General features: G+C 36.9%; 2 long non-coding RNA genes across 2 annotated transcripts in view; one reads left to right on the top strand and one right to left on the bottom strand.

Moving 5' to 3' along the window:
- Nucleotides 1-3338: 3338 nt before the first annotated feature.
- The window catches only part of LOC125965357 (uncharacterized), a 101468-nt gene continuing 77558 nt past the window's right edge, over nucleotides 3339-27248 (top strand). Inside the window, exon 1 of the long non-coding RNA XR_007479148.1 lies at nucleotides 3339-3458. This is a non-coding gene — a long non-coding RNA (uncharacterized LOC125965357). The remainder of the gene's footprint in view (nucleotides 3459-27248) is intronic.
- Nucleotides 26944-27248, bottom strand: part of LOC125965356 (uncharacterized) — a 172241-nt gene continuing 171936 nt past the window's right edge. Inside the window, exon 5 of the long non-coding RNA XR_007479147.1 lies at nucleotides 26944-27029. This is a non-coding gene — a long non-coding RNA (uncharacterized LOC125965356). The remainder of the gene's footprint in view (nucleotides 27030-27248) is intronic.

Here is a 27248-nt window from a genome sequence, read left to right as displayed (position 1 = left end):
GCAAAGAAAGTGCCTGGCACACAGTAGGTACTAAATGGACTTTTGATATGTGAATTACTAAGCCTGAAATTTGCTTCTGGCTGAAATTTATAAAATGCTTTTATGGTATAGTGATAAAATGACATATAATTTACTCAGGGGAAAGGGAATCAAGATGGAGAAAAAAATTGCAATTATAATCAAATGGGAAAGAAAGATGAAACCTTGCGTTTTTCTTCAATATGCCTGAATATTTTACTTTTAATACAAAAGGTGATTAAAATTTTTTTGATCATTCAGACAGTTGATATCAATCAGTCATGATGATGCCATAACAAACTACCAATGGCCCAAAGTGATTTAAATGTATATGTAGGCTAAATATAAAGTTTAAACAAAAGCCTTTGTAACACTGAAATACTTGGCATATAATTATATGAATAAAAGTATATTATTTTTCAGCAAAAAAGATTATTTAATATTGTAGATTTAAAATTTCTTTTTGTAACCCACAAATACTTGTTAAATTGTAAGTAATGGGCTTTACATTGTTATATAGCCATTGGGTGCTATGAGAATGGACAGGTTATCATGGAAAAAAAGATGCATCTCTGTGGTTTTGCCTTTAGTGGAGTATCAGATGTCCCTGTTAAATGAGTAAAACAGCATAGTATAAGGAGTAGAATATTGACTTTTATGATCTCTGGGTTCCTTTCTATTTCAAAAATTTTATGATTTTCTATTTATGACTGCTACATATAAGGATTGTAGCTGTTTCTCAGATTCTTAGGAAATTTGATAGTCTAGTTTCTCCCTAAAAGCTACTAATTTCATTGTTTGGGATTTTAATAATGTTCAGACTGGTCAAAAATACTGTAAATCACTTTTGACATCTCTCAAAAATGAACTATTTTTAGAAAATAAATTCCCCCAATACATATTGCAAACCGTATAGAGAAGTATTGGTTTCCCCTTTGAATTTGTTTCCCAGTAAGTCCAGATAATTTCATATGACTCCCATTCTTCTTCAATATATAGGAAAGTATAAAAAAGAAATAACAGCAAATTTCAGAGGTCTCTCAGGCCTGTGAACATCTCCTTTATGGCTTTTATGGGATAGACTCTCTCATGTCATATTTTTAACATGGTACTAATAGTAAATGTTTATTGACTTGTTTACTCCAGCCAATTTTCTCTATATCACCCATCATGTTATATGATGTTAATTCATTACAAATGATGAAATATCCCATTGGAAGTATGCGTGTGCAGTACTGCCAAACTCAGGAAGGCAACAAAAGCATTTTTATTGGTACCATGTGCACATCTGATGAAAGGTTGCTAAATTGGTCTATAAAAAAACCTCGAAGACAATTTATGGAACATAGACTGATCTTTGAGGTTTGCTTTGTAAAAAACACACAATGCAATATCATTAAACAGAATGATTATATGGAGAACAAAATAAATTTTCCTTGTTTCTGATCATATTCCACTGTGACTAAACAGGAAGGGAAAAATAATACCATTGGCAAAAGTGAAAATGTTTAACACAAGTACAGAAGCATGCAGATAGGAGAAGACACCATGTGTACCTTTGCAAAATGCTAATGCAGTTTATTTTGCTGATTAAATACTAGTTTTTTTAGGTAGAAAACGTTTGTTTTGTTGAGAAGTATATTATTTTAATAGGCAAAATGACATTGAGTGCTTTTCTCCCACTAAGAAGTTTAACATTTCCATCTAGTTTAATTTTCTAGTTAAATGATAAAGAGCTCCCCAGATATACCCATTTCCGTGTCTAATGCCCTTGCAATGTAATCTCCCACAGAGCTTGTTTCATCAAAGCAAAGTGAATCTTTAAGCTCTATAGTCACATGTGGGAAGAGCTGATATTTTAATGTTTTATTTACTTTTATTTATGTCTATTTCATAGAAACACTATACCGGTAAACCAAAAATCCTGAGGTTTTTTTTTTTTTTTTTTTTTAACTCAAACAACGTATCCCTTCCTAAAATCGACCCTTGGACTACTTTTCTCCAAATGTTTCTAGGGAATTCCAGTTATTGCTGTTCCTTTCCTATTTTCTTTTTTAATTTTCCACTTTAAGTCCCTGGACAAGCGCTAGAGCCCTGGGGAAATTTGAAATTAGGCTTTACTTGTGTTTACGTCCCTTTCCTCTCTTTTCTTACCAAATTATTTTTTTAAGATAGACATTATGTGAAGATTTCTGCACTCCCCTGTCCACCCCAGCAGCCTTGATTGGATACCCGCCTCCACCTCTTTTTTGGGCAGCAGAAAAACTACAGTCACTCCACTTATATATATTCCATTTCCATTTAGACTGCTCTCTGTCTAATCTAAACTAAGAAACAAGTATTTGCATTTGAGAGAATGTGAAGTGACTAAGGTACCTTCTGTGCCTTCCTCAAATGGGTATTCACTTTAATAATATTCTTCTCATATATACTTGGATAGGTCTGATTGGAGCAGACAGTTGGAAGCAGGCAGGACTTCCTGCCATAATTTAAATTACAGTATGGATGCATCCACCATCTGTGTCTCATCATGATGAGGGAGTTTCTGATTTTTTTTGTCTGCTGTTCAAAAGGCAAATGAAAAGACAAGTCAACAAGAGTGGAAGAGAGTTTGGGTAAAAGTAGAGAGTGGTGGTCTGAGCCTTATCAAAACAAACTCTTGTCTGAAACTCAAAAGCATAGTTTTTTGGAGCCACAGTAAGGATCTGCCCTGACACTAGGTACTACATTTCTCAGATCATGAGGTGTTCTCATGAATTTTTGACTAACAAGTTTTTCTCCAAGCAAAAATATTTCAGTAATATTGGCATTTATTAAGGTAAAAATCCACAGTGTTATCAGTGAATGAGGGGATTTATTCAAGCATTCCACAAAACTTTTGAGTTCCTATTTATTGATGAGTAAAACAGTAAGTATTTTGTGTATATGCACAATATATTTGCTTATGATTTAGGATGCAGAAATTTTTAATAATGTGCAGTATTCTTATTATTATGAACGCATTGTATTAATAAGTATCACTTATAATAAAATGGATTTTATTCCTGAAATTTATTTTATTTTATTCACATAAAAGAAATATATTCATCTAGTAAACAAAAGTTTTGTGCTGGGAGATTAATGAAAAAAGAGCCACCCCTCATTTCACCCTTCTTGGTCCTCAGACACTATCTGCAAAGTCAACTTGTAAGTCTTTTAGATCACTTTGTTTGATTTTATTCCTCCTTGGCAGTCACCATACTGCCTTAAAACAATAGACTTACACTACTAATTTTTCACTTGTCAATTGGAATGTCACTTCTTTTGTTTTTCAGGTTGGAGCCATTGTTTCCTAAAACCCGTACCTTCTTAGATACCATCCCTTATTACTTCTGAGTTTATCTTTTGAATTTGCTAGAGCACAACTTCAAGCAACATCCTAAGAAAAGGGTATGAAAGAGGTAAATTTTCTGAATCTTTTTCTGTTTGAAAATGTCTTTATTCTACTACCTCAGTGGTTAACAGTTTGACAACTTATGGAAGTATACGTTGAATAATTTTTAACAGAGTTCTAACGTAATTGATATTATTCATTTTGAGTACTGTTTATGTATGAATGTGTTTCTTTCTCTCTCTGTTTTTACATTCATTGATTTAGTCCAATCCTTCTGTGTGAATCTTTCTATGTATACTATATTAGATTCTCAAGCTGTTTCATTTTTGTTCTCTTTCTTTTTTATGTCTACTTTCTACAATATTTAGGTAACTTTTAAAACCTTCTATTTGATTTCAGTTAAAAACAATAATTTTGTCCATCATGTTTTTAGATCCAAAGTGTTCAGAAAAAAAATCTGCTATAGGTCTTTGTTGTTGAAATACAGAGGCAAAATCTTTTTTTAGGGGACCTGGAGCCTTACCACTGAACAAGATTAAACAGTAGTAGTACAAATGTAAAATAGATAGCTAGTGGGAAGCAGCCGCATAGCACAGGGAGATCAGCTCAGTGCTTTGTGACCACCTAGAGGGGTGGGATAGGGAGGGTGGGAGGGAGATGCAAGAGGGAGGAGATATGGGTATATATGTATATGTATAGCTGATTCACTTTGTTATAAAGCAGAAACTAACACACCATTGTAAAGCAATTATCCTCCAATAAAGATGTTAAAAAAATAAAATAAAAAAATAAAAGTAGTAGTAGTAGTCACAGTCATCATTAACATCATCATCATCCCAGTGTTGGTGATTATAGAATGCTGTTGATTATAATAATACAGACTTCCTAGAGGGTACTTGTTTAGTAAATACCAAGAGCTTTAACAGTATAAACATCAGCTAAGCACAGATCACATATGTTTACTTCTAGAAATTTATAATTAGGAAAGTATAAGAATAACACCAAGAATACCACCAAAAGTATATTCAAGAGTAAGATAACTAATGGTAAAAATTGGGGAAATATATCAGTTAGTCATACTTAGGTGCAAGTTATAGATAATCCACTGCAAAGATCCTGAATTAATAGAATGACTTAATATTTCAAATTTAGTATATTAAAATAGGGAGATCCACCATCAATCAATTTAATGGCTCAATAATATAATTAAGAGTTCAGATTTAACTCTGTTGGCTCTTGTCTGCAAATAAACACTGGCAAGAATTATGGTGTCACAGTGATTGGTTAGAACAATCAAGATTTAGATAAATCTCTGAAAATGTAATCAACATGTATATTTTTATTATATAAGTTTCAGCTGTACAGCATTATAATTTGACATCTGTATACACTACAAAGTGATCACCACTACAAGTCTAGTTACCCTCTGTCACCATACAGTCGATCCCCTTCATCCATTTTGCCAGCCACCAACCCCGTTCCCTTTCAGTAACCACTAATCTGTTCTCTGTATCTATGAAGATGTTTTGTTTTTATTTATCTGGATTCACACATGAGTGAAATCATATGATATTTGTCTTTCTCTGACTTATTTCACTTAGCACAATACCTTCAAGGTCTACCCATGTTGTCACAAATGGTCGGATTTTATTCCTTTTTTATAGCTGAGTAGTATTCCAGTGTGCACATGTGCACACGTGCGTGTGTGTGTGTGTGTGTGTGTGCGTGGTCACCACATCTTCTTTATCCATTCATCTGTTGATAGATTCCTAGGTTGCTTCCATATCTTTGCTATTGTAAATAATGTTGCAATGAACATAGGGGTGCATGTATCTTTTCAAATTAGTGTTTTTAGATCTAGGTCATATGGTAATTCTGTTCTTTATTTTTTGAGGAATCTCCATACTGTTTTCCACAGTGGCTGCCCCAGTTTATATTCCTACCAACAGTGTATGAAGGTTCCCTTTTCTTTCCATGCTCTCCAATACTTGTTATTTCTTGTCTTTTCATTAATGGCCATTCTGACAGGTGTGAGGTGGTGCAATTCAAAACCATCTTATTATGGTTTTGAATTGCATTTCCCGGATGACTAGTGATGCTGAGCATCTTTTCATGTGCCTGTTGGCCATCTGTATGTCTTCTTTGGAAAAATGTCTGTTCGGATCCTCTGCCCATTTGTAAATCAGATTGCTTTTTTAAAAAAAAAGTTGTATGTGTTCTTTATATATTTTGGATGTGTTAACCCCTTATCACATATATGATTTGCACATATCTTCTTCCATCCAGTAGGCTGCCTTTTGATGATGATTCCTTTCACCGTGCAAAAACTTCTTAATTTGATGTAGTCCCATTTGTTTATTTTTGCTTTTGTTTCCCATACCTCTGGAGTCACATCTGCAAAAGCATCGCTAAGACCTATGTCAATGAATTTACTGTCTGTGTTTACTTCTAGGAGTTTTATAGTATCCAGTCTTACATTTAGGTCTTTAATCCATTTTGAGTTTACTTTTGTGTATGGTGTTAGAGAATTTTCTAATTTCATTCTTTTACACGTAGCTGTCCAGTTTTCTCAGCACCACTTATTGAAGAGATTGTCTTTTCTCCATTGTATGTTCTTGCCTCCTTTGTAGTAGATTAATTGACCATAAGTGCATCAGTTTATTTCTGGGCTTTCTAGCCTGTTCCATTGTATGTGTCTGTTTTTGTGCCAGTACAATTCTATCTTGATGACTGTAGCGTTGTAGTATAGTCTGAAGTCAGGGAGCGTGATTCTGCCAGCTCTGTTCTTCTTTCTCAAGATTGCTTTGGCTATTCAGGGTTTTCTGTGGTTTCATTCAAACTCTAGAACTATTTGTTCTAGTTCTGTGAAATATGACACTGGAAGTTTGATGGGGTTTCACTGAATCTTTAGATTGCTTTGGGTAGTATTGGCATTTTAACAGTGCTTATTCCTTTAGTCAACGAACATGGAATATCTTTCTTTCACCTCCGTGGTTACATTTATTCCTAGGTATTTTATTCTTTTTGATGCTATTGTAAATGGGATTATTTTCTTAATTTCTCTGATAGTTCATTATTAGTGTATAGAAATGCCACTGATTTCCATGTATTGATTTTATATCCTGCAGCTTTATTGAATTGAATACTGAATTCTGTTTATTCATTTTAACAGTTTCCTGGTGGAATCTTTAAGATCTCTATATAGTGTTATGTCATCTGTTGTACAAATTGTGACAGATTTTTTCTTCCTTTCTAATTTGGATGCCTTTTATTTCTTTTTCTTACCTGATTTCTGTGGCTAGGACTTCCAATACTCTGTTGAATAAAAGTAGCAATAGTAGGCATCCTTGTCTTGTTTCTGATCTTAGAGGAGAATCTCTCAGCTTTTCACCATTGAGTATGATATTAGCTGTGAGTTTGTCATATATGGCTTTTATTATGTTGAGGTATATTCCATCTATACCCACTAAGTTGAGAGTTTTTATCATAAATGCATGTTGAATTTTATCAAAAGCTTTTTCTGCATCTATTGAGGTGATATTGTTTTTATTCTTCAGTTTGTTACTGTGCTGTATCACACTTACTGCTTTGCAAATACTGAAAAATTCTTGCATCTCTGGGATAAATCCCACTTCACTGTGGTGTGTGATCCTCTTAATGTGTTGTTGGATTCAGATTGCTAGTATTTGGTTGAGGACTTTTTCATCTATATTCATCACTGATATTGGCCTATAATTTTCTGTTTTTGTGGTATCTTTGTCTGGTTTTGGAATCAGGGTGATGGGGGCCTCATAGAATAAGCTTGTAAGTGTTCCTTCCTCTGCAATTTTTTCGACTAGTTTTAGAAGGATAGGTGTTCACTCTTCTCTAAATGTTTGGTAGAATTTGCCTGTGAAGCCATCTGGACCTAGACTTTGGCTTCTTGGGAGTTTTTTAATCACAGATTTAACTTCAGTACTTGTAATTGGTCTGTTCATATTTTCTGTTTCTTCCTGGTTCATTCATGGAAGGTTGTACGTTTCTAAGCATTTGTCCATTTCTTCTAGGTTGTCCATTTTATTGGCATTTAGTTGCTTGTAGTAATCTCTTATAGTCCTTTGTATTTCTGTGATGTTGGTTCTAACTTCCCCTATTTCATTTCTAATTTTATTGATTTGGGCCCACTCCCTTTTTTTCTTGATGAGCCTAGCTGAAGGTTTATCAGTTTCATTTATCTTTTCAAAGACCCAGCTTTTAGTTTCACTCATCTTTTCTATGGTTTTTTAATCTCCATTTCATTTATTTCTGCTCTGATCTTTATGATTTCTTTCCTTCTACTATTTTGGGATTTGTTTATTCTTCTTCCTCTAGTTGCTTTAAGGATGTTGAATTTTGTCAAATGTTTTTTATTCATCTGTTGAGATGATTATATATATGATTTTTATCTTCCATTTTGTTAATTTGGTGTATCACATTGATTTATTGGCACACGTTGAACCCTTTTTTGTTGAATGCCACTTGATCATGGTGTACTGTCCTTTTAATGTATTGCTGGATTCCAAAAGTAGTCAGTATTATGTTGGCGATTAGCATGGTGTTCAGGCCTGTAACTGGAACTGATTAAGTAGAGTTTTGACATTCCATATGACAGTACAGGAATGAACCTGAGAAAGATCTAAAGCCAGGACCCACTGAGCAGTGCTTTTAGGTAACTGACTTTCACTTCATTCAGTCTCAAAGAGAATATTCAGTAATTGTTTTGGTCTGGCTTGTGCACAGCACCTGGTAAAACAGACAGATATATAATTCAAGTCTCTAGAGTAGTTAAGACAGAGAGTTAGGCAGGAGTTATTGGGGAATAGTGACAAGCACTGGAGTAGAAAATAATAAAGGCAAGCTTCTAAAATTTGGCTAAATATGCAAAACTTGCGTACGTGGAATCACTTATCCTTCACATACCACTTACACCTCGAATACCTGAGGTGCAATATTTTGGGAGACTAGAACTTGATCTCCGGAAAAATTCCTATTTTATATAGTGATCTCTCTATGCTTCCATAACTTCTGTCACAAATGAAAATTTTCATCCCCGGTGTCCTTCAGTGTCTTTCTATCAATGATATAATCATCCTTTCTGATAATCATGTAGGCAGTGTATTGTGCAACTCTAGCATTGTAAGAGAATTGGTAAATACTTAGAATAAGCTTTTAAGGATAGAAATCTCTGTTAAGGCATTTTGTTTATAAAATGAACAGTGTTACCTTCTAAATTAATTGGGAGTAGATGAGGAAGTAAGAATAGGATTCAATCTGACTTAGAACTTCAGTTCAGATAAACAGTAATCAGTGAGTAAATCTCAGCTGTGCATGTTTAGATCTATGTAACTTCAGTGGGTGTTTCTGAAATTTATGTAATTTTGAGAAACTTTGGAAAATTCTACAGAATAAAAGAGAAACACAGTAGAGGCAATATCAATATTGAAAGAAGTTTCAACTTTGTTTTTTCATATACGGATGTGATGATTAATAATAATAATAAACCATTGATATGAATCTACTTAACCTCATTAATAGCCTTACTGACCCTTTTGTTGTTAAAAAGATAAACTCATGAGAGTGTTAAGGATTCATTTTTTTAAAATGCAAGTGGCAGAAGTGGTGCTGAGATAGCAAACTGAATCAAGAAGAGAATAAATCTCAAAGGAAGGTTATATAACTCAAGATTAATAGGTAAAGCACAATCAATATCAAGGACTAACCATGGGTAACTTCAAATAGTCTGATTTTAGTACACCACATATTAAATTTAAAGAATTTTCAAGAGAGAAAGTTCTCCATTAGCAATCCCTGGAGTTTAAAATGCTGTAATTTTTAAGCAAAGGAGAAGACATAAGCTTGATCCACCTGCCAATATCTAATATTATACCATTATTATAGCATTATTTTTCTTTCTTTTCCCTTTCTCTCCAAACCCAATAATTTGATCAGGTTTCACAAGACATTTAAATTGCTGAGAACACAGGATATACTCAGACTCAACTGTCAGGTGTAGGTCATATAATTGAGGTCCTTTCTCCCTATAGAAAAAAGATCTATAAGATGTCCAAATACCCTGTTTATCAAAACTATTATTATACAGATTAATGGCTAAGTGCAAGGCCAAGAGAGGCCATTGACTTGGATTTGATTCCTAGATAAAATATTTACTAATTATGTTGTTCTGGTCATGTCATTGAAAATGTCTATGCCTGAGTTTTTTTCTCTATCAACTTATATTCATTGAATCATTTTGAGGGATATATTAAAGAAGGTATGTAAAAAGTTACATAAAGTTTTATGACAACCTTAGCATATGGATCTAGTATAGATCACTCTCCAGGCAAAAATTCGTAAGAACTATTCATAAAATATGACTAAAAATTCATTATATATCTAACTTTTTCAAATGGCCAAAGGATAGCTCTGTGCAGCTCTATTTACAATAGCCAGGACATGGACGCAACCTAAGTGTCCATCAACAGATGAATGGATAAAGAAGGTGTGGCACATATATACAATGGAATATTACTCAGCCATAAAAGGAAACGAAATTGAGTTATTTGTAGTGAGGTGGATAGACCTAGAGTCTGTCATACAGAGTGAAGTAAGTCGGAAGGAGAAAAACAAATACCGTATGCTAATACATATATATGGAATCTAAGAAAAAAAAAAATGTCATGAAGAACCTAGGGGTAAGACGGGAATAAAGACACAGACCTACTAGAGCATGGACTTGAGGATGTGGGGAGGGGGAAGGGTAAGCTGTGACAAAGTGAGAGAGTGGCATGGACATATATACACTACCAAACACAAAATAGATAGCTAGTGGGAAGCAGCCGCATAGCACAGGGAGATCGGCTAGGTGGTTTGTGACCACCTAGAGGGGTGGGATAGGGAGGGTGGGAGGGAGGGAGAGGCAAGAGGGAAGAGATATGGGAACATATGTATATGTATCACTGATTCACATTGTTATAAAGCGGAAACTAACACACCACTGTAAAGCAATTATACTCCAATAAAGATGTTAAAAGAAAAAAAAAAGGAAAGAATCTCAGAGTAGAGAGCTCAAGTTGATGTTGGTGGCCTCTGCAAGCATCAGACAAAGATACTAACCAAACTGAGGCCTTGGTTTTTGTCTGGAATATAGAGAAAAGTGATCTGGCCTTGAGTGCAGGTAGGCTGGAATGTATATGCAAGGCCACTTATAAAGCCAGGGCACTTTTCATGATGTATCGTGTTTGAAAAGGATCCATTCACTTTGATGTATACAGTGAAGTTTTTCTTTATGCTATGCTATGGGTGAGAAAAATAAAAAGATCTCCTGTGAAAACTTGAAACCCCAATCCTTGACCAAACATGAGAAGGAGTCAGAATTCTGGAGGAAAAAAACTTTAAAACTTTATTTAAAGGCCAAAATGAGTATCTAGAAGTAAAAAGTACAGTGATTTTAAAAATAGCAGTAAATAACATGAGAATATTAAAAACAACTGAAGAAAATTAAAGAACTGTTAGACATAAGGATATGTGCATTCATAAGGCACAGAAAGATAAACATACAGGAAGTAGGAAGGAGAAAGAAAGAGACATAGAGAATTCCAGCACATTTATAATGGTATTTTTCAGATGGAAGAGTATGGGACAGATAATAGCAAAAGAGAATGGACTTGAACTTTATTGATTTGAAGAGCCAAAATAAGGAAAAAACCCAAATGCATAATTGAAGAATCCTAAGATGTAAACAGATAAAACATCAAGAAATATAATAATGAAAACCAAAAAGAATGAAACTTAGATGCAGTAGAGCAATAATAAAAGTTCAAGAGTCAATGTAACTATATCTTTGATTTTCTAAGAGTAAAAAATATTATCAATCTTGTTTTCTGTATTTAGCTCAGGAACACATTAAGCACGAGAGCAAAATTAAAACATTTTTCGGTACTAAGAGCTAATCGTACTTAAAATCTGACATCAACAAAATGAACAATGGCCCTGATAACAAAAATAAAAGATGTATCGATAAGAAACAAGAGAAAATAATAAATAAGGAAATTCTGCTTCTGGCCAAGATGGAATAACAGGAGCCAGATTTATGCTCACAAGTTGAACTATCAAAAAAGAAACAAAATTATGACAAAAAGTGGTTTTCAAGACAGTGGACATCACAAAATAAAGGAAAAGCATCCCTTCGGAATGAAAAAAAGAAAGATGAACCCAGGACAGCCCAGGCTTACTGCAGTAATATAGTTTTAAGGCTGGAGCATAAGGAGGACAAATCCAGGTATGGTCCTGTACATCCTTGCACTAGTAACATGAAGTAGAGGCTCCCAGGGGATCAAAGCAGTGAGAGTTCACAGCATAGAGGAAAGAGTTCCACAGAGACAGAATTCTGGAGATAGGTAGAAGGTTCCCTTGAATATTCAGCTGAGTACTTACCAATCATGCATCTGAGGAAACTAATCAAGGCCAGAAAATTAAAAAGACACTTGAAGGAATTAGAAGTAATAGTGATTGATGTTTACACAGAGCTGGTAATAGTGTCACTTCCCATGAGTGATACTGGAAAAGCTCAGGATTCATAGAAGTTTGGGTAAAGTGTTTTTGAGCATATATTCTTCTTTGTTTCTTTAATTTGTTTATTTTATTATTTATTTTTGGCTGCGTTGAGTCTGTTGCTGTGCACACGGACTTTCTCTAGTCGATGCAAGCGGGGGCTACTCTTTGTTGCAGTGCGCGGGCTTCTTATTGTGGTGGCTTCTCTTGTTGCAGAGCACGGGCTCTAGGCGCATGGGCACAGTAGTTGTGGCACCCAGGCTCTAGAGCACAGGCTCAGTACTTGTGGTGCATGGGCTTAGTTGCTCCGTGGCATGTGGGATCTTCCCGGACCAGGGATCGAACCCGTGTCCCTGCATTGGCAGGTGGATTCTTAACCACTGCGCCACCAGGAAAGTCCCTTGAGCATATATTCTGAAGTTATAATAATTTGTTCAGTGTCTTCACTGCTAATTTACAATATCTACATCAGTTATGGGTCATGTTTGTTTGAGTGATATATCCCCTCACCAAAGTTTATATTTTCCTGCTTCCTTTCTTGCTTGGTTCTCAACACATTCTGTGAGGCTAGCATTACCTTTAATTACTTCTTTTTGTTTTTGTTTTATTTATTTATTTATTTATTTATTTTTGGCTGTGTTGGGTCTTCGTTTCTGTGCGAGGGCTTTCTCTAGTTGTGGCAAGCGGGGGCCACTCTTCATCGTAGTGCGTGGGCCTCTCACTATCGCGGCCTTTCTTGTTGCGGAGCACAGGCTCCAGACGTGCAGGCTCAGTAATTGTGGCTCACGGGCCTAGTTGCTCCGCAGCATGTGGGATCTTCCCAGACTAGGGCTCGAACCCGTGTCCCCTGCATTGGCAGGAGGATTCCTAACCACTGCACCACCAGGGAAGCCCTAGCAGTACCTTTATATAAAAGATACGCATACATAAATATAGCATAAAAATTATTTTATAGCCTACTTGTGATACGTTACAGATTGAAGTGTCTGTTCATTAGCCCTTCCTACACTTGGAGAAATGATTAACATATGTTAAACATTAATTTGTTTGATCTAAATTCTGATAACCAGAATAAATTTGTAGTTTACTTTGACTAATAATCTGTAGTCAAAGAGGTTATCTCAAGTTGTCTCTCTAGTGAGTTTGCTTTGTTCACTGTGCCATACAGTTGCATTGCTAATAGCACTCTTTCAAAATACTTCAACAGGTCTGTTGATTTTGAAGGGCCAAAAGATTTTGCCTAGATATGTATGGAAGGAGTGTTCCTGGACACTTACATATGTTAATATGTACACAGAAAAATAAGGCTTTCAGCAGTTTTGGCCTGCATAAAATAAACACTAGAGTTTGAGGAAAGATTCTTATTTTTCCTGTTACACAGTTTTTTAAATCATGAATTACTCTCAGTGTTAAGTGACAAAATCAAAAAGTAAACACTATTCCAGAGAAAATAGTGTTTTTAATACAGAAAAAACAGAGATTAGCATACGTAGTAGTTTGAAGACATAAATCCTCATTCTAGCAAGTTCAAAGAAAGAAAAACTGTATGTAGGCTATATCAATAACTGTTTCGTATCGTACATTTATGCGCAGAAAACAACAAGAAAACCATAACTTGATAACCAGAGGTGCTGGTTATACCCAAACAGCATCCCCATTATGAACCAAACGCACTTAGATAATTGTGAAAGTTTCTCCCTTCTCTGTTTACTCTCATTTTTGCAAACTGAAAGTTCTTCTGTTTGATTTTCTTATGAGATCCTTTACCTTGATAGAATTGAAATACTTGTACTGAACAACTTGGTAAAAGCTGAGTGAGCAGCAGGGAATGGGGAGCTTTGGAGTCCAATGGGGTGGCGGAGAACAGAGGCAGGAGTCATAGTGCCATTTTCCTTCCCCCTCCTCCACTGTGTAGTCTCGAGATTCATTCCCGTGTCTAAAATGAAGCCTTCATGCAAAAGCTCTTCTGGCTCTCATTCACAGGCCCCGGAATACAGCGTTTGCACGCGGATGAATGAGGTTCTGCAGCAGCTCAGGGTCAGTGTCTGAATTCCAGTGTATTCACTCTGTAGCGTTGTAAGGAATCCAAGGACACAATTCCTATGTTCTCTCTAGTCAGGAGGCGGAAGGCAGAGCTGCTGCATGCAGGCTGTGTTTTGAGCAGAACTAGAGACTGGAAAATACTGAAGCAAAGAACTGCATCCAGGGCCTCCCTGGTGGCGCAGTGGTTGAGAGTCCGCCTGCAGATGCAGGGGACACGGGTTCATGCCCCAGTCTGGGAAGATCCCACATGCCGCGGAGCGGCTAGGCCCGTGAGCCATGGCCGCTGAGCCTGCGCATCAGAGCCTGTGCTCTGCAATGGGAGAGGCCACAGCGGTGAGAGGCCCGCGTACCGCAAAAAAAAAAAAAAAAAAAAAAAGAACTGCATCCATCCTTGACCTGGTGTTGTGGTTCTTTCCTGTACCTTGCTTGCACTGAACTCACAGAAGGGAAGGAAAAGGAAACTCGCTGTGGTTTTCCCCATCTCAAAAGTGTTGTGACACCTCAACCTTTTAGTGTTTTGCTTTTTTTCTTTTTTTAATGTCCTGTTGTAAGTGTTTGGTTTACACTGCACAAGTGACACTAGTAGCTGTTCTGGATTACGTAGGTGCTCTTCGCCATCTCATCTCCTACACACCAGGGTGAGCGTACAGAGTGTCCTCCTCATGCTTTGCGTTATAACCTCTACAGACGTTAATCGATTTTGAAAAAGGATCATGGTTTCTGCTCTACTTTATAATCAAGACAAATGTTTATTAAAATACTGTTTTGGAATGTTGGCTGTAATGTAACAACAATTTTCATAGTAAAAGACATTCATGTTTAAAAAAAAAAATGAAGCCTTGCACCAAATCAGAAATTTTCAAAGCCATAGAGATTCCATTGGAGGAAAAACCTCCAATGTTGTGATTTTGGGGGGATGGGGGAAAGATAAGAACAGTGGGACCCCTATTTTAATAGAGCAGCTTTGCTTTTAGCTATTTTCTATTTGGACTTTGTTATGATTTAAAAATTTTAAAAAGGTTTAAAAACTACTAATCCAAGTGATCTCTAAGGTCTTTTATATCCCTATAATGCTATAAGGTTTTAATCCATGACTGCCTAAGTAAATAGCCAAACTAGAAGAATTAAATGATTTTTTTCCTTCTTAACTATTTCACATCAGTTTTAATATTCTTGCCACCTCATACACCCAGGTCACCCAAGTGATCTGAACAAAGTATAAATATTCTGCTAGCCCTGAAAAATTCCTTTAATTCTGGCTTGTAATTACAATATACTATTTTTAATTTAAGATCGTCTGTGTTCTTACAAGCATTGCATCAGTATATTTTCTCTATTGAAGATGTGAAATATTATAGATTGACCTTTTCACACTTTGATGTTACATTGGAATGATTCAGGCTACAGCAGTATAATTTACTGTCATCCATTCTTTGCTCAAGGAAATAAAACACAAATAGGATTTAGTTTGATTCTGTCCTGTTTCTCTCCTTCCGGCTCTTTTGTGATGCATCTTCAAGCAAATATCAATTTATTGATAATTGATCTGGAACATGTATCTCATCTTTCTGCCAACAACTGGTCATATCTGTCCTCCACTTAAGATCACTACTAATTTTCCCATTTTGTCCTGAGGAGAAAAATACTCTTCTCTCTAAATCACTAGTGTAGGACCTATATTAGACTATGGTATTTAACAGCATTTGCTCAGAGGTTGAGAGGTGAAGAGAACCCGTATTTCTGGCCATGCAGCCTCTTCTGCCTATCTCAGTAGCTGACAGGGCATCTACCAAATCTGGCTAATTCAGTTGTGCAAAATTCCATGAAAAAGATCAGTCTAGGCTAAGTTATAATTTGCAGAATTTTAAGCAGATAAATTTGAAAAACTAGATGAAATAGATAATAGCTAATTTTTAAACTTTTTTTCCTCAGGAAGTTAACACATCTAGAGTACCTTTTTTCCCCCTAAAATATTCCTCATGAAAATCCGTCCCAATAGACACAGCAAGTTCAAACAGAACAATGCCAGAGAAAAACTAGGAAAAAAAAAAGAGACTCCCACAGAAGACACCATGGGGTTTCACAGGGGAACTAAACCAATGATTTAAGAAACAGAGCATCCCAAACTACATGAAATTGTAGAGCGTCAAAACAGTTTTTGAAATTTGTTTATTTGGCATCAATGCAACATAGATACCAAAACCTGACCAAAAAATTACACCAAGAACAGAAATTACAAACCAAACTTACTTAAGAGTAGTCATAAAAAATTTTATAATATATTGAAAGAGTATCCTATCATGACCAAGTTAATTATTTCCAGGAGAGCAAGGGTAGTTTGATGTTAGGAAATCAATTAATAAAATCCTAAATATAGTTCAATTCAAGCAGACTGACCATATGAACACCTCCACTAAGAATAAATGGTATTTGAAAAAAAATAGCTATTCATGTTGAAACCCTAAATGTAAGAGGAATTCTTGGATATTTCTTCAACATGATAAAAATTCAGCTCAAATAAGTCTATATCTGGAAAATTGGAAAGTATCAATGGGAACAGCAATACAAGCATTAAGAGAACTTAGTAAAATAGCAGATCATACAGTTAACACTCAAAAATCTAAAACTTTCCTGTAAACAAGTAAACATCAGGTAAAATACATAATGGATGAGAATATACACATATGTCAGCAATAAGATAAAAATACATAGGCATAACATTACCAAGAAACAGCCAAGTGTTAAATACAGAAAACTCTGTAGAGTCCTGAGAGATTTAGAAATAGAGTTGGAAAAAAATAGAAAATTATATCATGTTCTTAGATAGGAAGTCTTAACATCATAAAGATATTATATATTAATTCATAAAATGTAATGCAATCCCAGTACAAATACTTCTCCAGAGCTACACAAGTTGATTTTAAAATGTACTTGGAAGAACAGAAATCAAAATACTCAGGAATACCTGACAAAGAGGTATGTGCGGGGGGGTAGAAGTGAGGAGCTGACGGTGTTCTAGTGTACAGGTATTAAAACATACTATAAGCTTATCATTAAAAGGTTTGATACTGGCATATTAATAGGCACACGGAAAAGTGGAACGAATAGTAAAACTAGAAGGACAACAAATTGCACATAAAATTTTTACCATATGATAATGTTCCGTTTGAAATTGTTGGAAGAAATGAATGTCTGTGACAACTGCTGTAGGATATCTGAGTAGTTATTTAAAAAAAAGATAAAGCGGATATGTTCACCATACTTTATGAGAGTATCTGAGATTCTGGATAAAAGGCCTGGGCAGAAGTAAAGAAACCAGCAGAACTGTTGGCAATTCCATTCTTTGTCCTAGACCCAAATCAGTGTGAACATTTACTCACTAAAATCAATGTATAAGATGTTTATTGCTGCACTAATAAAGAGAAACTGGAAATAAGCCAAGTGTTCATTAATAATAGAATGGATAATTCTATTTTGGTATGTTTATACAAAGGAATTCTATACTATAGTGATATAATAAAGAACATCACTACATGCGACAAAGTGAGTAAATTTTACAAACATAAATGTTGAAGAAACTAAAGAGAGTGAATACATTTAAAGGTAAAAACCAGGCATAACTAGAAGCCACAGTTATGGTACTTTTCGGGAGACGTTGTGACACTTTCTAGTATATTGGCAATGTTCTGTTTCTGGATCTGGAGGCTAGTAAATGGAAGTGTTCACTTTGTAAAACTTGATTGTTTTGCTGGTGATTTCACTTTTCTGTATGTCTGGTATCCTTTAGTAATTTTAAAAAGGTGGCTAATTCTCAACCTCCATTAATAAAGAATTTTGGATTTCTTAATGAAAAATCCTATATGTTTACAACTACAATAAATTAGTAGTACTAAGTATTCCACAGCTAAAATTATTGCAGGAAATATGGGAAAGCCCACATTTTTCCTTCCTCCCTAGAGAGGAAAAAGTAGAATGATTCATAAAATACCTTGCAGTAAGTTTGAGATGTACAGAATCTGGGCATCTGTCTACCACATATTTAGTGACAGTATTTGGTTTCAGGCAAATTATCTAAAAGGAAAATGTCTTTTGAGTGCAGAATTAACATATAAGGTCACATGTACATATTGTAAAATGTGTCATAAGAATGAAAAATAGAAGAATAATGGCTCACTTACGAGGAGTTAAATTAGCTTCATTATTGTGAAAAACACCTATCATTCTACTTAGATGAGATTTTGAAATTGCATTGATGCTGTAATGCATTGAGACTTTTAGAGACTTTGGGACCGGTTGAATGTATTTTGTGTAACAGATGGATATGAATCTTTGAGGGCCAGAGGGTGGATTGTAGTATACTGAACAGTGGCCTCCAAAGTTTTCCTAGTCTCAGTCACCAGAATATGTGAATATGTTACCTTATATGGCAGAAGGGACTTTGCAGATATGAATAGGTTAAGGATTAAAAAAAAACACCTATCATTCGAATGTTGGAATTATAACATATAGGTGATTTTTTTTTCAAAGAAATATGAGATGTAATTTTTTTCTTGCACAAGCTTACATTTTTTTTAACATCTTTATTGGGGTATAATTGCTTTACAATGGTGTGTCAGTTTCTGCTTTATAACAAAGTGAATCAGTTATACATATACATATGTTCCCATATCTCTTCCCTCTTGCGTCTCCCTCCCTCCCACCCTCCCTATCGCACCCCTCCAGGCGGTCACAAAGCACCGAGCCGATATCCCTGTGCCATGCGGCTGCTTCCCACTAGCTATCTACCTTACGTTTGTTAGTGTATATATGTCCACGACTCTCTCTCGCCCTGTCACAGCTCACCCTTCCCCCTCCCCATATCCTCAAGTCCGTTCTCCAGTAGGTCTGTGTCTTTATTCTTGTCTTACCCCTAGGTTCTTCATGACATTTTTTTTTCTTAAATTCCATATATATGTTAGCATATGGTATTTTTTTTTCTTTCTGACTTACTTCACTCTGTATGACAGACTCTAGGTCCATCCACCTCATTACAAATAGCTCAATTTCGTTTCTTTTTATGGCTGAGTAATATTCCATTGTATATATGTGCCACATCTTTATCCATTCATCTGTCGATGGAAACTTAGTTTGCTTCCATGTCCTGGCTATTGTAAATAGAGCTGCAATGAACACTGTGGTACATGACTCTTTCTGAGTTATGGTTTTCTCAGGTTATGTAACCAGTAGTGGGATTGCTGAGTCGTATGGTAGTTCTATTTTTAGCTTTCTAAGGAACCTCCGTACTGTTCTCCATAGTGGCTGAATCAATTTACATTCCCACCAACAGTGTAGGAGCGTTCCCTTTACTCCACACCCTCTCCGGCATTTATTGTTTGTAGATTTTTTGATGATGGCCGTTCTGACCGGTGTGAGGTGATACCTGGTAATTTTGATTTGCATTTCTCTAATGATTAGTGATGTTGAGCATCCTTTCATGTGTTTGTTGGTAGTCTGTATATCTTCTTTGGAGAAATGTCTATTTAGGTCTTCTGCCCATTTTTGGATTGGGTTGTTTGTTTTTTTGGTATTGAGCTGCATGAGCTGCTTTTAAATTTTGGAGATTAATCCTTTGTCAGTTGCTTCATTTGCAAATATTTTCTCCCATTCTGAGGGTTGTCTTTTGGTCTTGTTTATGGTTTCCTTTGCTGTGCAAAAGCTTTGAAGTTTCATTAGGTCCCATTTGTTTATTTTTGTTTTTATTTCCATTTTTCTAGGAGGTGGGTCAGAAAGGATCTTGCTGTGATTTGTGTCATAGAGTGTTCTGCCTATGTTTTCCTCTAAGAGTTTGATAGTTTCTGGCCTTACATTTAGGTCTTTAATCCATTTTGAGCTTATTTTTGTGTATGGTGTTAGGGAGTGATCTAATCTCATACTTTTACATGTATCTGTCCAGTTTTCCCAGCACCACTTATTGAAGAGGCTGTCCTTTCTCCACTGTACATTCCTGCCACCTTTATCAAAGATAAGGTGTCCATATGTGCGTGGGTTTATCTCTGAGCTTTGTATCCTGTTCCATTGATCTATATTTCTGTTTCTGTGCCAGTACCATACTGTCTTTGATTACTGTAGCTTTGTAGTATAGACTGAAGTCAGGGAGCCTGATTCCTCCAGCTCTGTTTTTCGTTCTCAAGATTGCTTTGGCTATTCGGGGTCTTTTGTGTTTCCATACAAATTGTGAAATTTTTTGTTCTAGTTCTGTGAAAAATGGCAGTGGTAGTTTGATAGGGATTGCATTGATTCTAAAGATTGCTTTGGGTAGTAGAGTCATTTTCACAATGTTGATTCTTCCAATCCAAGAACATGGTATATCTCTCCATCTATTTGTATCGTCTTTAATTTCTTTCATCAGTATCTTATAATTTTCTGCATACAGGTCTTTTGTCTCGTTAGGTAGGTTTATTACTAGATATTTTATTCTTTTTGTTGCAATGGTAAATGGGAGTGTTTTCTTGATTTCACTTTCAGATTTTTCATCATTAGTGTATAGGAATGCCAGAGATTTCTGTGCATGAATTTTGTATCCAGATACTTTACCAAATTCATTGATTAACTCTAGTAGTTTTCTGGTAACATCTTAGGATTCTCTATGTATAGTATCATGTCATCTGCAAACAGTGACAGCTTTACTTCTTTTCCGATTTGGATTCCTTTTATTTCCTTTTCTTCTCTGATTGCTGTGGCTAAAACTTCCAAAACTATGTTGAATAAGAGTGGTAAGAGTGGGCAACCTTGTCTTGTTCCTGATCTTAGTGGAAATGCTTTCAGTTTTTCACCATTGAGGACGATGTTGGCTGTGGGTTTGTCCTATATGGCCTTTATCATGTTGAGGAAAGTTCCCTACTTTCTGCAGGGTTTTTATCATAAATGGGTGTTGAATGGGTGTTGAATTTTGTTTTTATCATAAATGGGTGTTGAATTTTGTCAAAAGCTTATGTATTGAGATGATCATATGGTTTTTCTCCTTCAATTTGTTAATATGGTTTATCACATTGATAGATTTGCCTATATTGAAGAATCCTTGCATTCCTGGAATAAACCCCACTTGATCATGGTGTATGATCCTTTTACTGTGCTGTTGGATTCTGTTTGCTAGTATTTTGTTGACGATTTTTGCATCTATGTTCATCAGTGATATTGGCCTGTAGTTTTCTTTCTTTGTGACATCCTTGTCTGGTTTTGGTATCAAGGTGATGGTGGCCTCGTAGAAGGAATTTGGGAGTATTCCTCCCTCTGTTATATTTTGGAAGAGTTTGAGAAGGATAGGTGTTAGCTCTTCTCTAAATGTTTGATAGAATTCGCCTGTGAAGCCATCTGGTACTGGGCTTTTGTTTGTTGGAAGATTTTTAATCACAGATTCAATTTCAGTGCTTGTGATTGGTCTGTTCATATTTTCTATTTCTTCCTGATTCAGTCTTGCCAGGTTGTGCATTTCTAAGAATTTGTCCATTTCTTCCAGGTTGTCCATTTTATTGGCATAGAGTTGCTTGTAATAATCTCTCATGATCTTTTGTATTTCTGCAGTGTCAGTTGTGACTTCTCCTTTTTCATTTCTAATTCTATTGATTTGAGTCTTCTCCCTTTTTTTCTTGATGAGTCTGGCTAGTGGTTTATCTATTTTGTTTATCTTCTCAAAGAACCAGCTTTTAGTTTTATTGATCTTTGCTATGGTTTCCTTCTTTTTCATTTATTTCTGATTTTTATGATTTCTTTCTTTCTGCTAGCTTTGGCGTTTTTTTTTTGTTCTTCTTTCTCTTATTGCTTGAGGTGCAAGGTTAAGTTGTTTATTCGAGATGTTTCCTGCTTCTTAAGGTGGGCTTGTATTGCTATAAACTTCCCCCTTAGAACTGCTTTTGCTGCATCCCATGGGTTTTGGGTCGTTGTGTCTCCATTGTCATTTGTTTCTAGGTATTTTTTTATTTCCTCTTTGATTTCTTCAGTGATCACTTCATTATTGAGTAGTGTATTGTTTAGCCTCCACGTGTTTGTATTTTTTTACAGATCTTTTCCTGTAATTGATATCTAGTCTCAAGGCGTTGTGGTCGGAAAAGATACTTGATACGATTTCAATTTTCTTAAATTTACCAAGGCTTGATTTGTGACCCAAGATATGATCTATCCTGGAGAATGTTCCATGAGCACTTGAGAAAAATGTGTATTCTGTTGTTTTTGGATGGAATGTCCTATAAATATCAATTAAGTCCATCTTGTTTAATGTATCATTTAAAGCTTGTGTTTCCTTATTTATTTTCATTTTGGATGATCTGTCCATGGGTGAAAGTGGGGTGTTAAAGTCCCCTACTATGAATGTGTTAGTGTCGATTTCCCCTTTTATGGCTGTTAGTATTTGCCTTATGTATTGAGGTGCTCCTATGTTGGATGCATAAATATTTACAATTGTTATATCTTCTTCTTGGATCGATCCCTTGATCATTATGTAGTGTCCTTCTTTGTCTCTTCTAATAGTCTTTATTGTAACGTCTATTTTGTCTGATATGAGAATTGCTACTCCAGCTTTCTTCTGGGTTCCATTTGCATGGAATATCTTTTTCCATCCCCTTACTTTCAGTCTGTATGTGTCTCTAGGTCTGAAGTGGGTCTCTTGTAGACAGCATATATAAGGGTCTTGTTTTTGTATCCATTCAGCCAATCTGTGTCTTTTGGTTGGAGCATTTAGTCCATTTACATTTAAGGTAATTATCAATATGTATGTTCCTATTCCCACTTTCTAAATTGTTTTGGGTTCATTATTATAGGTCTTTTCCTTCTCTTGTGTTTCTTGTCTAGAGATGTTCCTTTAGCATTTGTTGTAAAGCTGGTTTGGTGGTGCTGAACTCTCTCAGCTTTTGCTTGTCTGTAAAGGTTTTAATTTCTCCATCAAATCTGAATGAGATCCTTGCTGGGTAGAGTTGTCTTGGTTGCAGGTTTTTCTCCTTCATCACTTTCAGTATGTCCTGCCACTCCCTTCTGGCTTGTAGGGTTTCTGCTGAAAGATCAGCTGTTAACCTTATGGGGATTCCCTTGTGTGTTATTTGTTGTTTTTCCCTTGCTGCTTTTAATATGCTTTCTTTGTATTTAATTTTTGACAGTTTGATTAATATGTGTCCTGGCGTATTTCTCCTTGGATTTATCCTGTATGGGACTCTCTGTGCTTCCTGGACTTGATTAACTATTTCCTTTCCCATATTAGGGAAGTTTTCAACTATAATCTCTTCAAATATTTTCTCAGTCCCTTTCTTTTTCTCTTCTTCTTCTGGAACCCCTATAATTCAAATGTTGGTGCGTTTAATGTTGTGCCAGAGGTCTCTGAGACTGTCCTCAGTTCTTTTCATTCTTTTTTCTTTATTCTGCTCTGCAGCAGTTATTTCCACTATTTTATCTTCCAGGTCACTTATCCGTTCTTCTGCCTCAGTTATTCTGCTATTGATCCCATCTAGAGTACTTTTAATTTCATTTATTGTGTTGTTCATCATTGCTTGTTTCATCTTTAGTTCTTTTAGGTCCTTGTTAACTGTTTCTTGCATTTTGTCCATTCTATTTCCAAGATTTTGGATCATCCTTACTATCATTATTCTGAATTCTTTTTCAGGTAGACTGCCTATTTCCTCTTCATTTGTTAGGTCTGGTGCATTTTTATCTTGCTCCTTTATCTGCTGTGTGTTTTTCTGTCTTCTCATTTTGCTTATCTTACTGTGTTGGGGTCTCTTTTTTGCAGGCTGCAGGTTCGTAGTTCCCACTGTTTTTGATATCTGTCTCCAGTGGCTAAAGTTGGTTCAGTGGATTGTGTAGGCTTCCTAGTGGAGGGGACTAGTGCCTGTGTTGTGGTGGATGAGGCTGGATCTTGTCTCTCTAGTGGGCAGGTTTACGTCTGGTGGTGTGTTTTGGGGTGTCTGTGGCCTTATTATGATTTTAGGCAGCCTCTCTGCTAATGGGTGGGGTTGTGTTCCTGTTTTGCTAGTTGTTTGGTATAGGGTGTGCAGCACTGTAGCTTGCTGGTCATTGAGTGAAGCTGGGTTTTTGTGTTGAGATGGAGGTCTCTGGGAGATTTTCACCGTTTGATATTATGTGGAGCTGGGAGGTCTCTTGTTGACCAGTGTCCTGAAGTTGGCTCTCCCACCTCAGAGGCAGAGCCCTGACTCTTGGTTGGAGCACCAAGAGCCTTTCATCCACAAGGCTCAGAATAAGAAGGAGAAAAAGTAGAGAGAATTAGTAGAAGTATGAAGAAAGAAAGAAAGAAAGAAAGAAAGAAAGAAAGAAAGAAAGAAAGAAAGAAAGGAAGAAAGAAAGGAGGGAGGGAGGGAGGGAGGGAAAGAAGGAAGAAAGAAGCAAAGAAGGCAAGAAGGAAAGAAGGGAGGGAGGAAGGAAGGAGGGAAGGAAGGAAAAAAGAAAGAAAGAAGATACAGTAAAATAAAATAAAGTATAATAAAGTTATTGAATTAAAAAATAATTATTTAGAAAAAAGGATGGATAGAACCTTAGGACAAATGTTGGAAGCAAAGCTATATAGACAAAATCTTACACAGACGCATACACATACACCCTCACAAAAAGAGGTAAAGGGGAAAAAATCATAAATCTTGCTCTCAGAGACCACCTTCTCAATTTGGGATGATTCGTTGTCTAAAGAATCTAAAGGATTCGTTGTCAATTTGGGATGATTCGTTGTCAATTTGGGATGATTCGTTGTCTAAAGGAGGGAAGGAAAGAAAGAAAAGAAAGAAAGAAAGAAAGAAAGAAAGAAAGAAAGAAAAGTATAATAAAGTTATTAAAATTAATTATTAAAAAAAATTTTTTTAAAAACATGGATGGATAGAACCCTAGGACAAATGGTGGAAGCAAAGCTATACAGACAAGATCTCACACAGAAGCATACACATACACATTCACAAAAAGAGGAGAAGGGGAAAAAATCATAGATCTTGCTCTCGAAGCCCACCTCCTCAATTTGGGATGACTCGTTGTCTATTCATGTATTCCACAGATGCAGGGTACATCAAGTTGATTGTGGAGCTTTAATCCGCTGTTTCTGAGGCTGCTGGGAGAGATTTCCCTTTCTCTTCTTTGTTCTCACAGCTCACAGGGGCTCAGGTTTGGATTTGGCCCTGCCTTTGCGTGTAGGTCGCTGGAGGGCGTCTGTTTTTTTGCTCAGACAGGATGGGGTTAAAGGAGCTGCTGATTCGGGGGCTCTGGCGCACTCAGGCCGGGGGGGGGGGGGGGGGAGGGAGGGGCACTGCGTGCGGGGCGGGCCTTTGGCGGCAGAGACCGGTGTGACGTTGCACCAGCCTGAGGCGCGCCGTGCGTTCTCCCGGAGAAGTTGTCCCTGGATCCCGGGAACCTGGCAGTGGCGGGCTGCACAGGCTCCCTGGAAGAGGGGTGTGGATAGTGACCTGTGCTCGCACACAGGCCCCTTGGTGGTGGCAGCAGCAGCCTTAGCGTCTCCCGCCCGTCCCTGGGGTCCGTGCTTTTAGCCGCAGCTCACGCCCGTCTCTGGGGTCCGTGCTTTTAGCCGCAGCTCACGCCTGTCTCTGGGGTCCGCGCTTTTAGCCGAGGCTCTCGCCCGTCTCTGGAGCTCCTTTAAGCAGCGCTCTTAAACCCCTCTTCTCGCGCACCAGGAAACAAAGAGGGAAGAAAAAGTCTCTTGCCTCTTCGGCAGGTGCAGACTTTTCCCCGGACTCCCTCCCGGCTAGCCGTGGTGCACTAACTCCTTCAGGCTATGTTCAAGCCACCAACCCCAGTCCTCTCCCTGTGCTCCGACCGAAGCCCAAGCCTCAGAGCCTCAGCTCGCAGCCCCGCCCGCCCCAGCGGGTGAGGAGACAAGCCTCTCGGGCTGGTGAGTGCCGGTCGGCACTGATCCTCTGTGCGGGAATCTCGCCGCTTTGCCCTCCGCACCCCTGTTGCTGTGCACTCCTCCGCGGCACCGAAGCTCCCCCCTCCGCATCCCGCAGTCTCCGCCCGCGAAGGGGCTTCCTAGTGTGTGGAAACTTTTCCTCCTTTACAGCTCCCTCCCACTGGTGCAGGTGCCGTCCCTATTCTTTTGTCTCTGTGTTTTCTTTTTTTCTTTTGCCCTACCCAGGTACGTGGGGAGTTTCTTGCCTTTTGAGAGGTCTGAGGTCTTCTGCCAGCCTTCAGTAGGTGTTCTGTAGGAGTTGTTCCACGTGTAGATGTATTTCTGATGTATCTGTGGGGAGGAAGGGGATCTCCGCGTCTTACTCTTCCGCCATCTTCAAGGTCCCCCCCACATACAGGTGATTTTGACATACACTAGTTTTATAAAAAGATACCTAGATCCTTATGCCTTTAGTGTTTATTTCTTTTAACTCATGAAAGGCTTCAGTTCTAGTATTATCTGTTTTCCAATACTATAAATGCTAAAAAAAAAAAAAAAAAGTAAAGAAATCTGCTGATGTCTTTTGCTTGAGCATTGGTAACGTCTCCAATCCTAGGAAATTTAACCTGTGTCTGCCTCTATTCACTGTATGCCTGTAGCAAATGACTTAGAAGTATTTGGCTCAGTTTCATAGTATTCTATTGACACAGATTTCATTTTAACAGTCATATATCTTCACCAAATAAGGCTATGGTGAAACTCAAGCCTTCAAGATAAATAGATTTCTATAGGAAAAAATATAGCAAGAGGTTGAAAAAGTTCAAGGAATCAAATGAATAGGGCATGACACTTGGTCAACATGTAAAATGTGAACATCAAATGTAATATCAGTTATGCAGGAATAAGATGCATTTCCAGGGCAAATATGATTTATTCATTCCATGCTGAAACATTATGTGAAAGGAAAAAGCATCCATCATTGTAAGAAAGTGCTGTTTTCAGGCTACCTGATAGCCACGAAATCATATTCTCAGCCCAATCAAAGCCCAAATGAAGACTTTAAAAACTGACAGCTTGCCTTTTATCCCTCTTCAATAAATAAAACTTCCAACTTTACATGTTGCAGCTTAGGACCATAGCGCAGGCCGCTGCTTTCTCAGAACTCTGAAAGAAAAACCACAACAATAAAAATGTTCTCTTTCTCAATGGCTTTTTAACTCATATGCAGTGTTTGTAAGAACGTAGTGTCTTTGAAAACCTTTCTTTTTGCCTACCAGGAAAGAATATAAATAAAAATCTCAACTGATTTTTAGTCCCAGAGCAAAATAAGATTATCCCAATTGGCATTTTTATTCAAAATTGAATATTAAAATCAAACAGCTC

This window comes from Orcinus orca, chromosome 9 (genome assembly GCF_937001465.1).
Source record: "Orcinus orca chromosome 9, mOrcOrc1.1, whole genome shotgun sequence".
Lineage (NCBI taxonomy): Eukaryota > Metazoa > Chordata > Mammalia > Artiodactyla > Delphinidae > Orcinus > Orcinus orca.
This window is presented reverse-complemented; position numbering and strand designations above follow the sequence as displayed.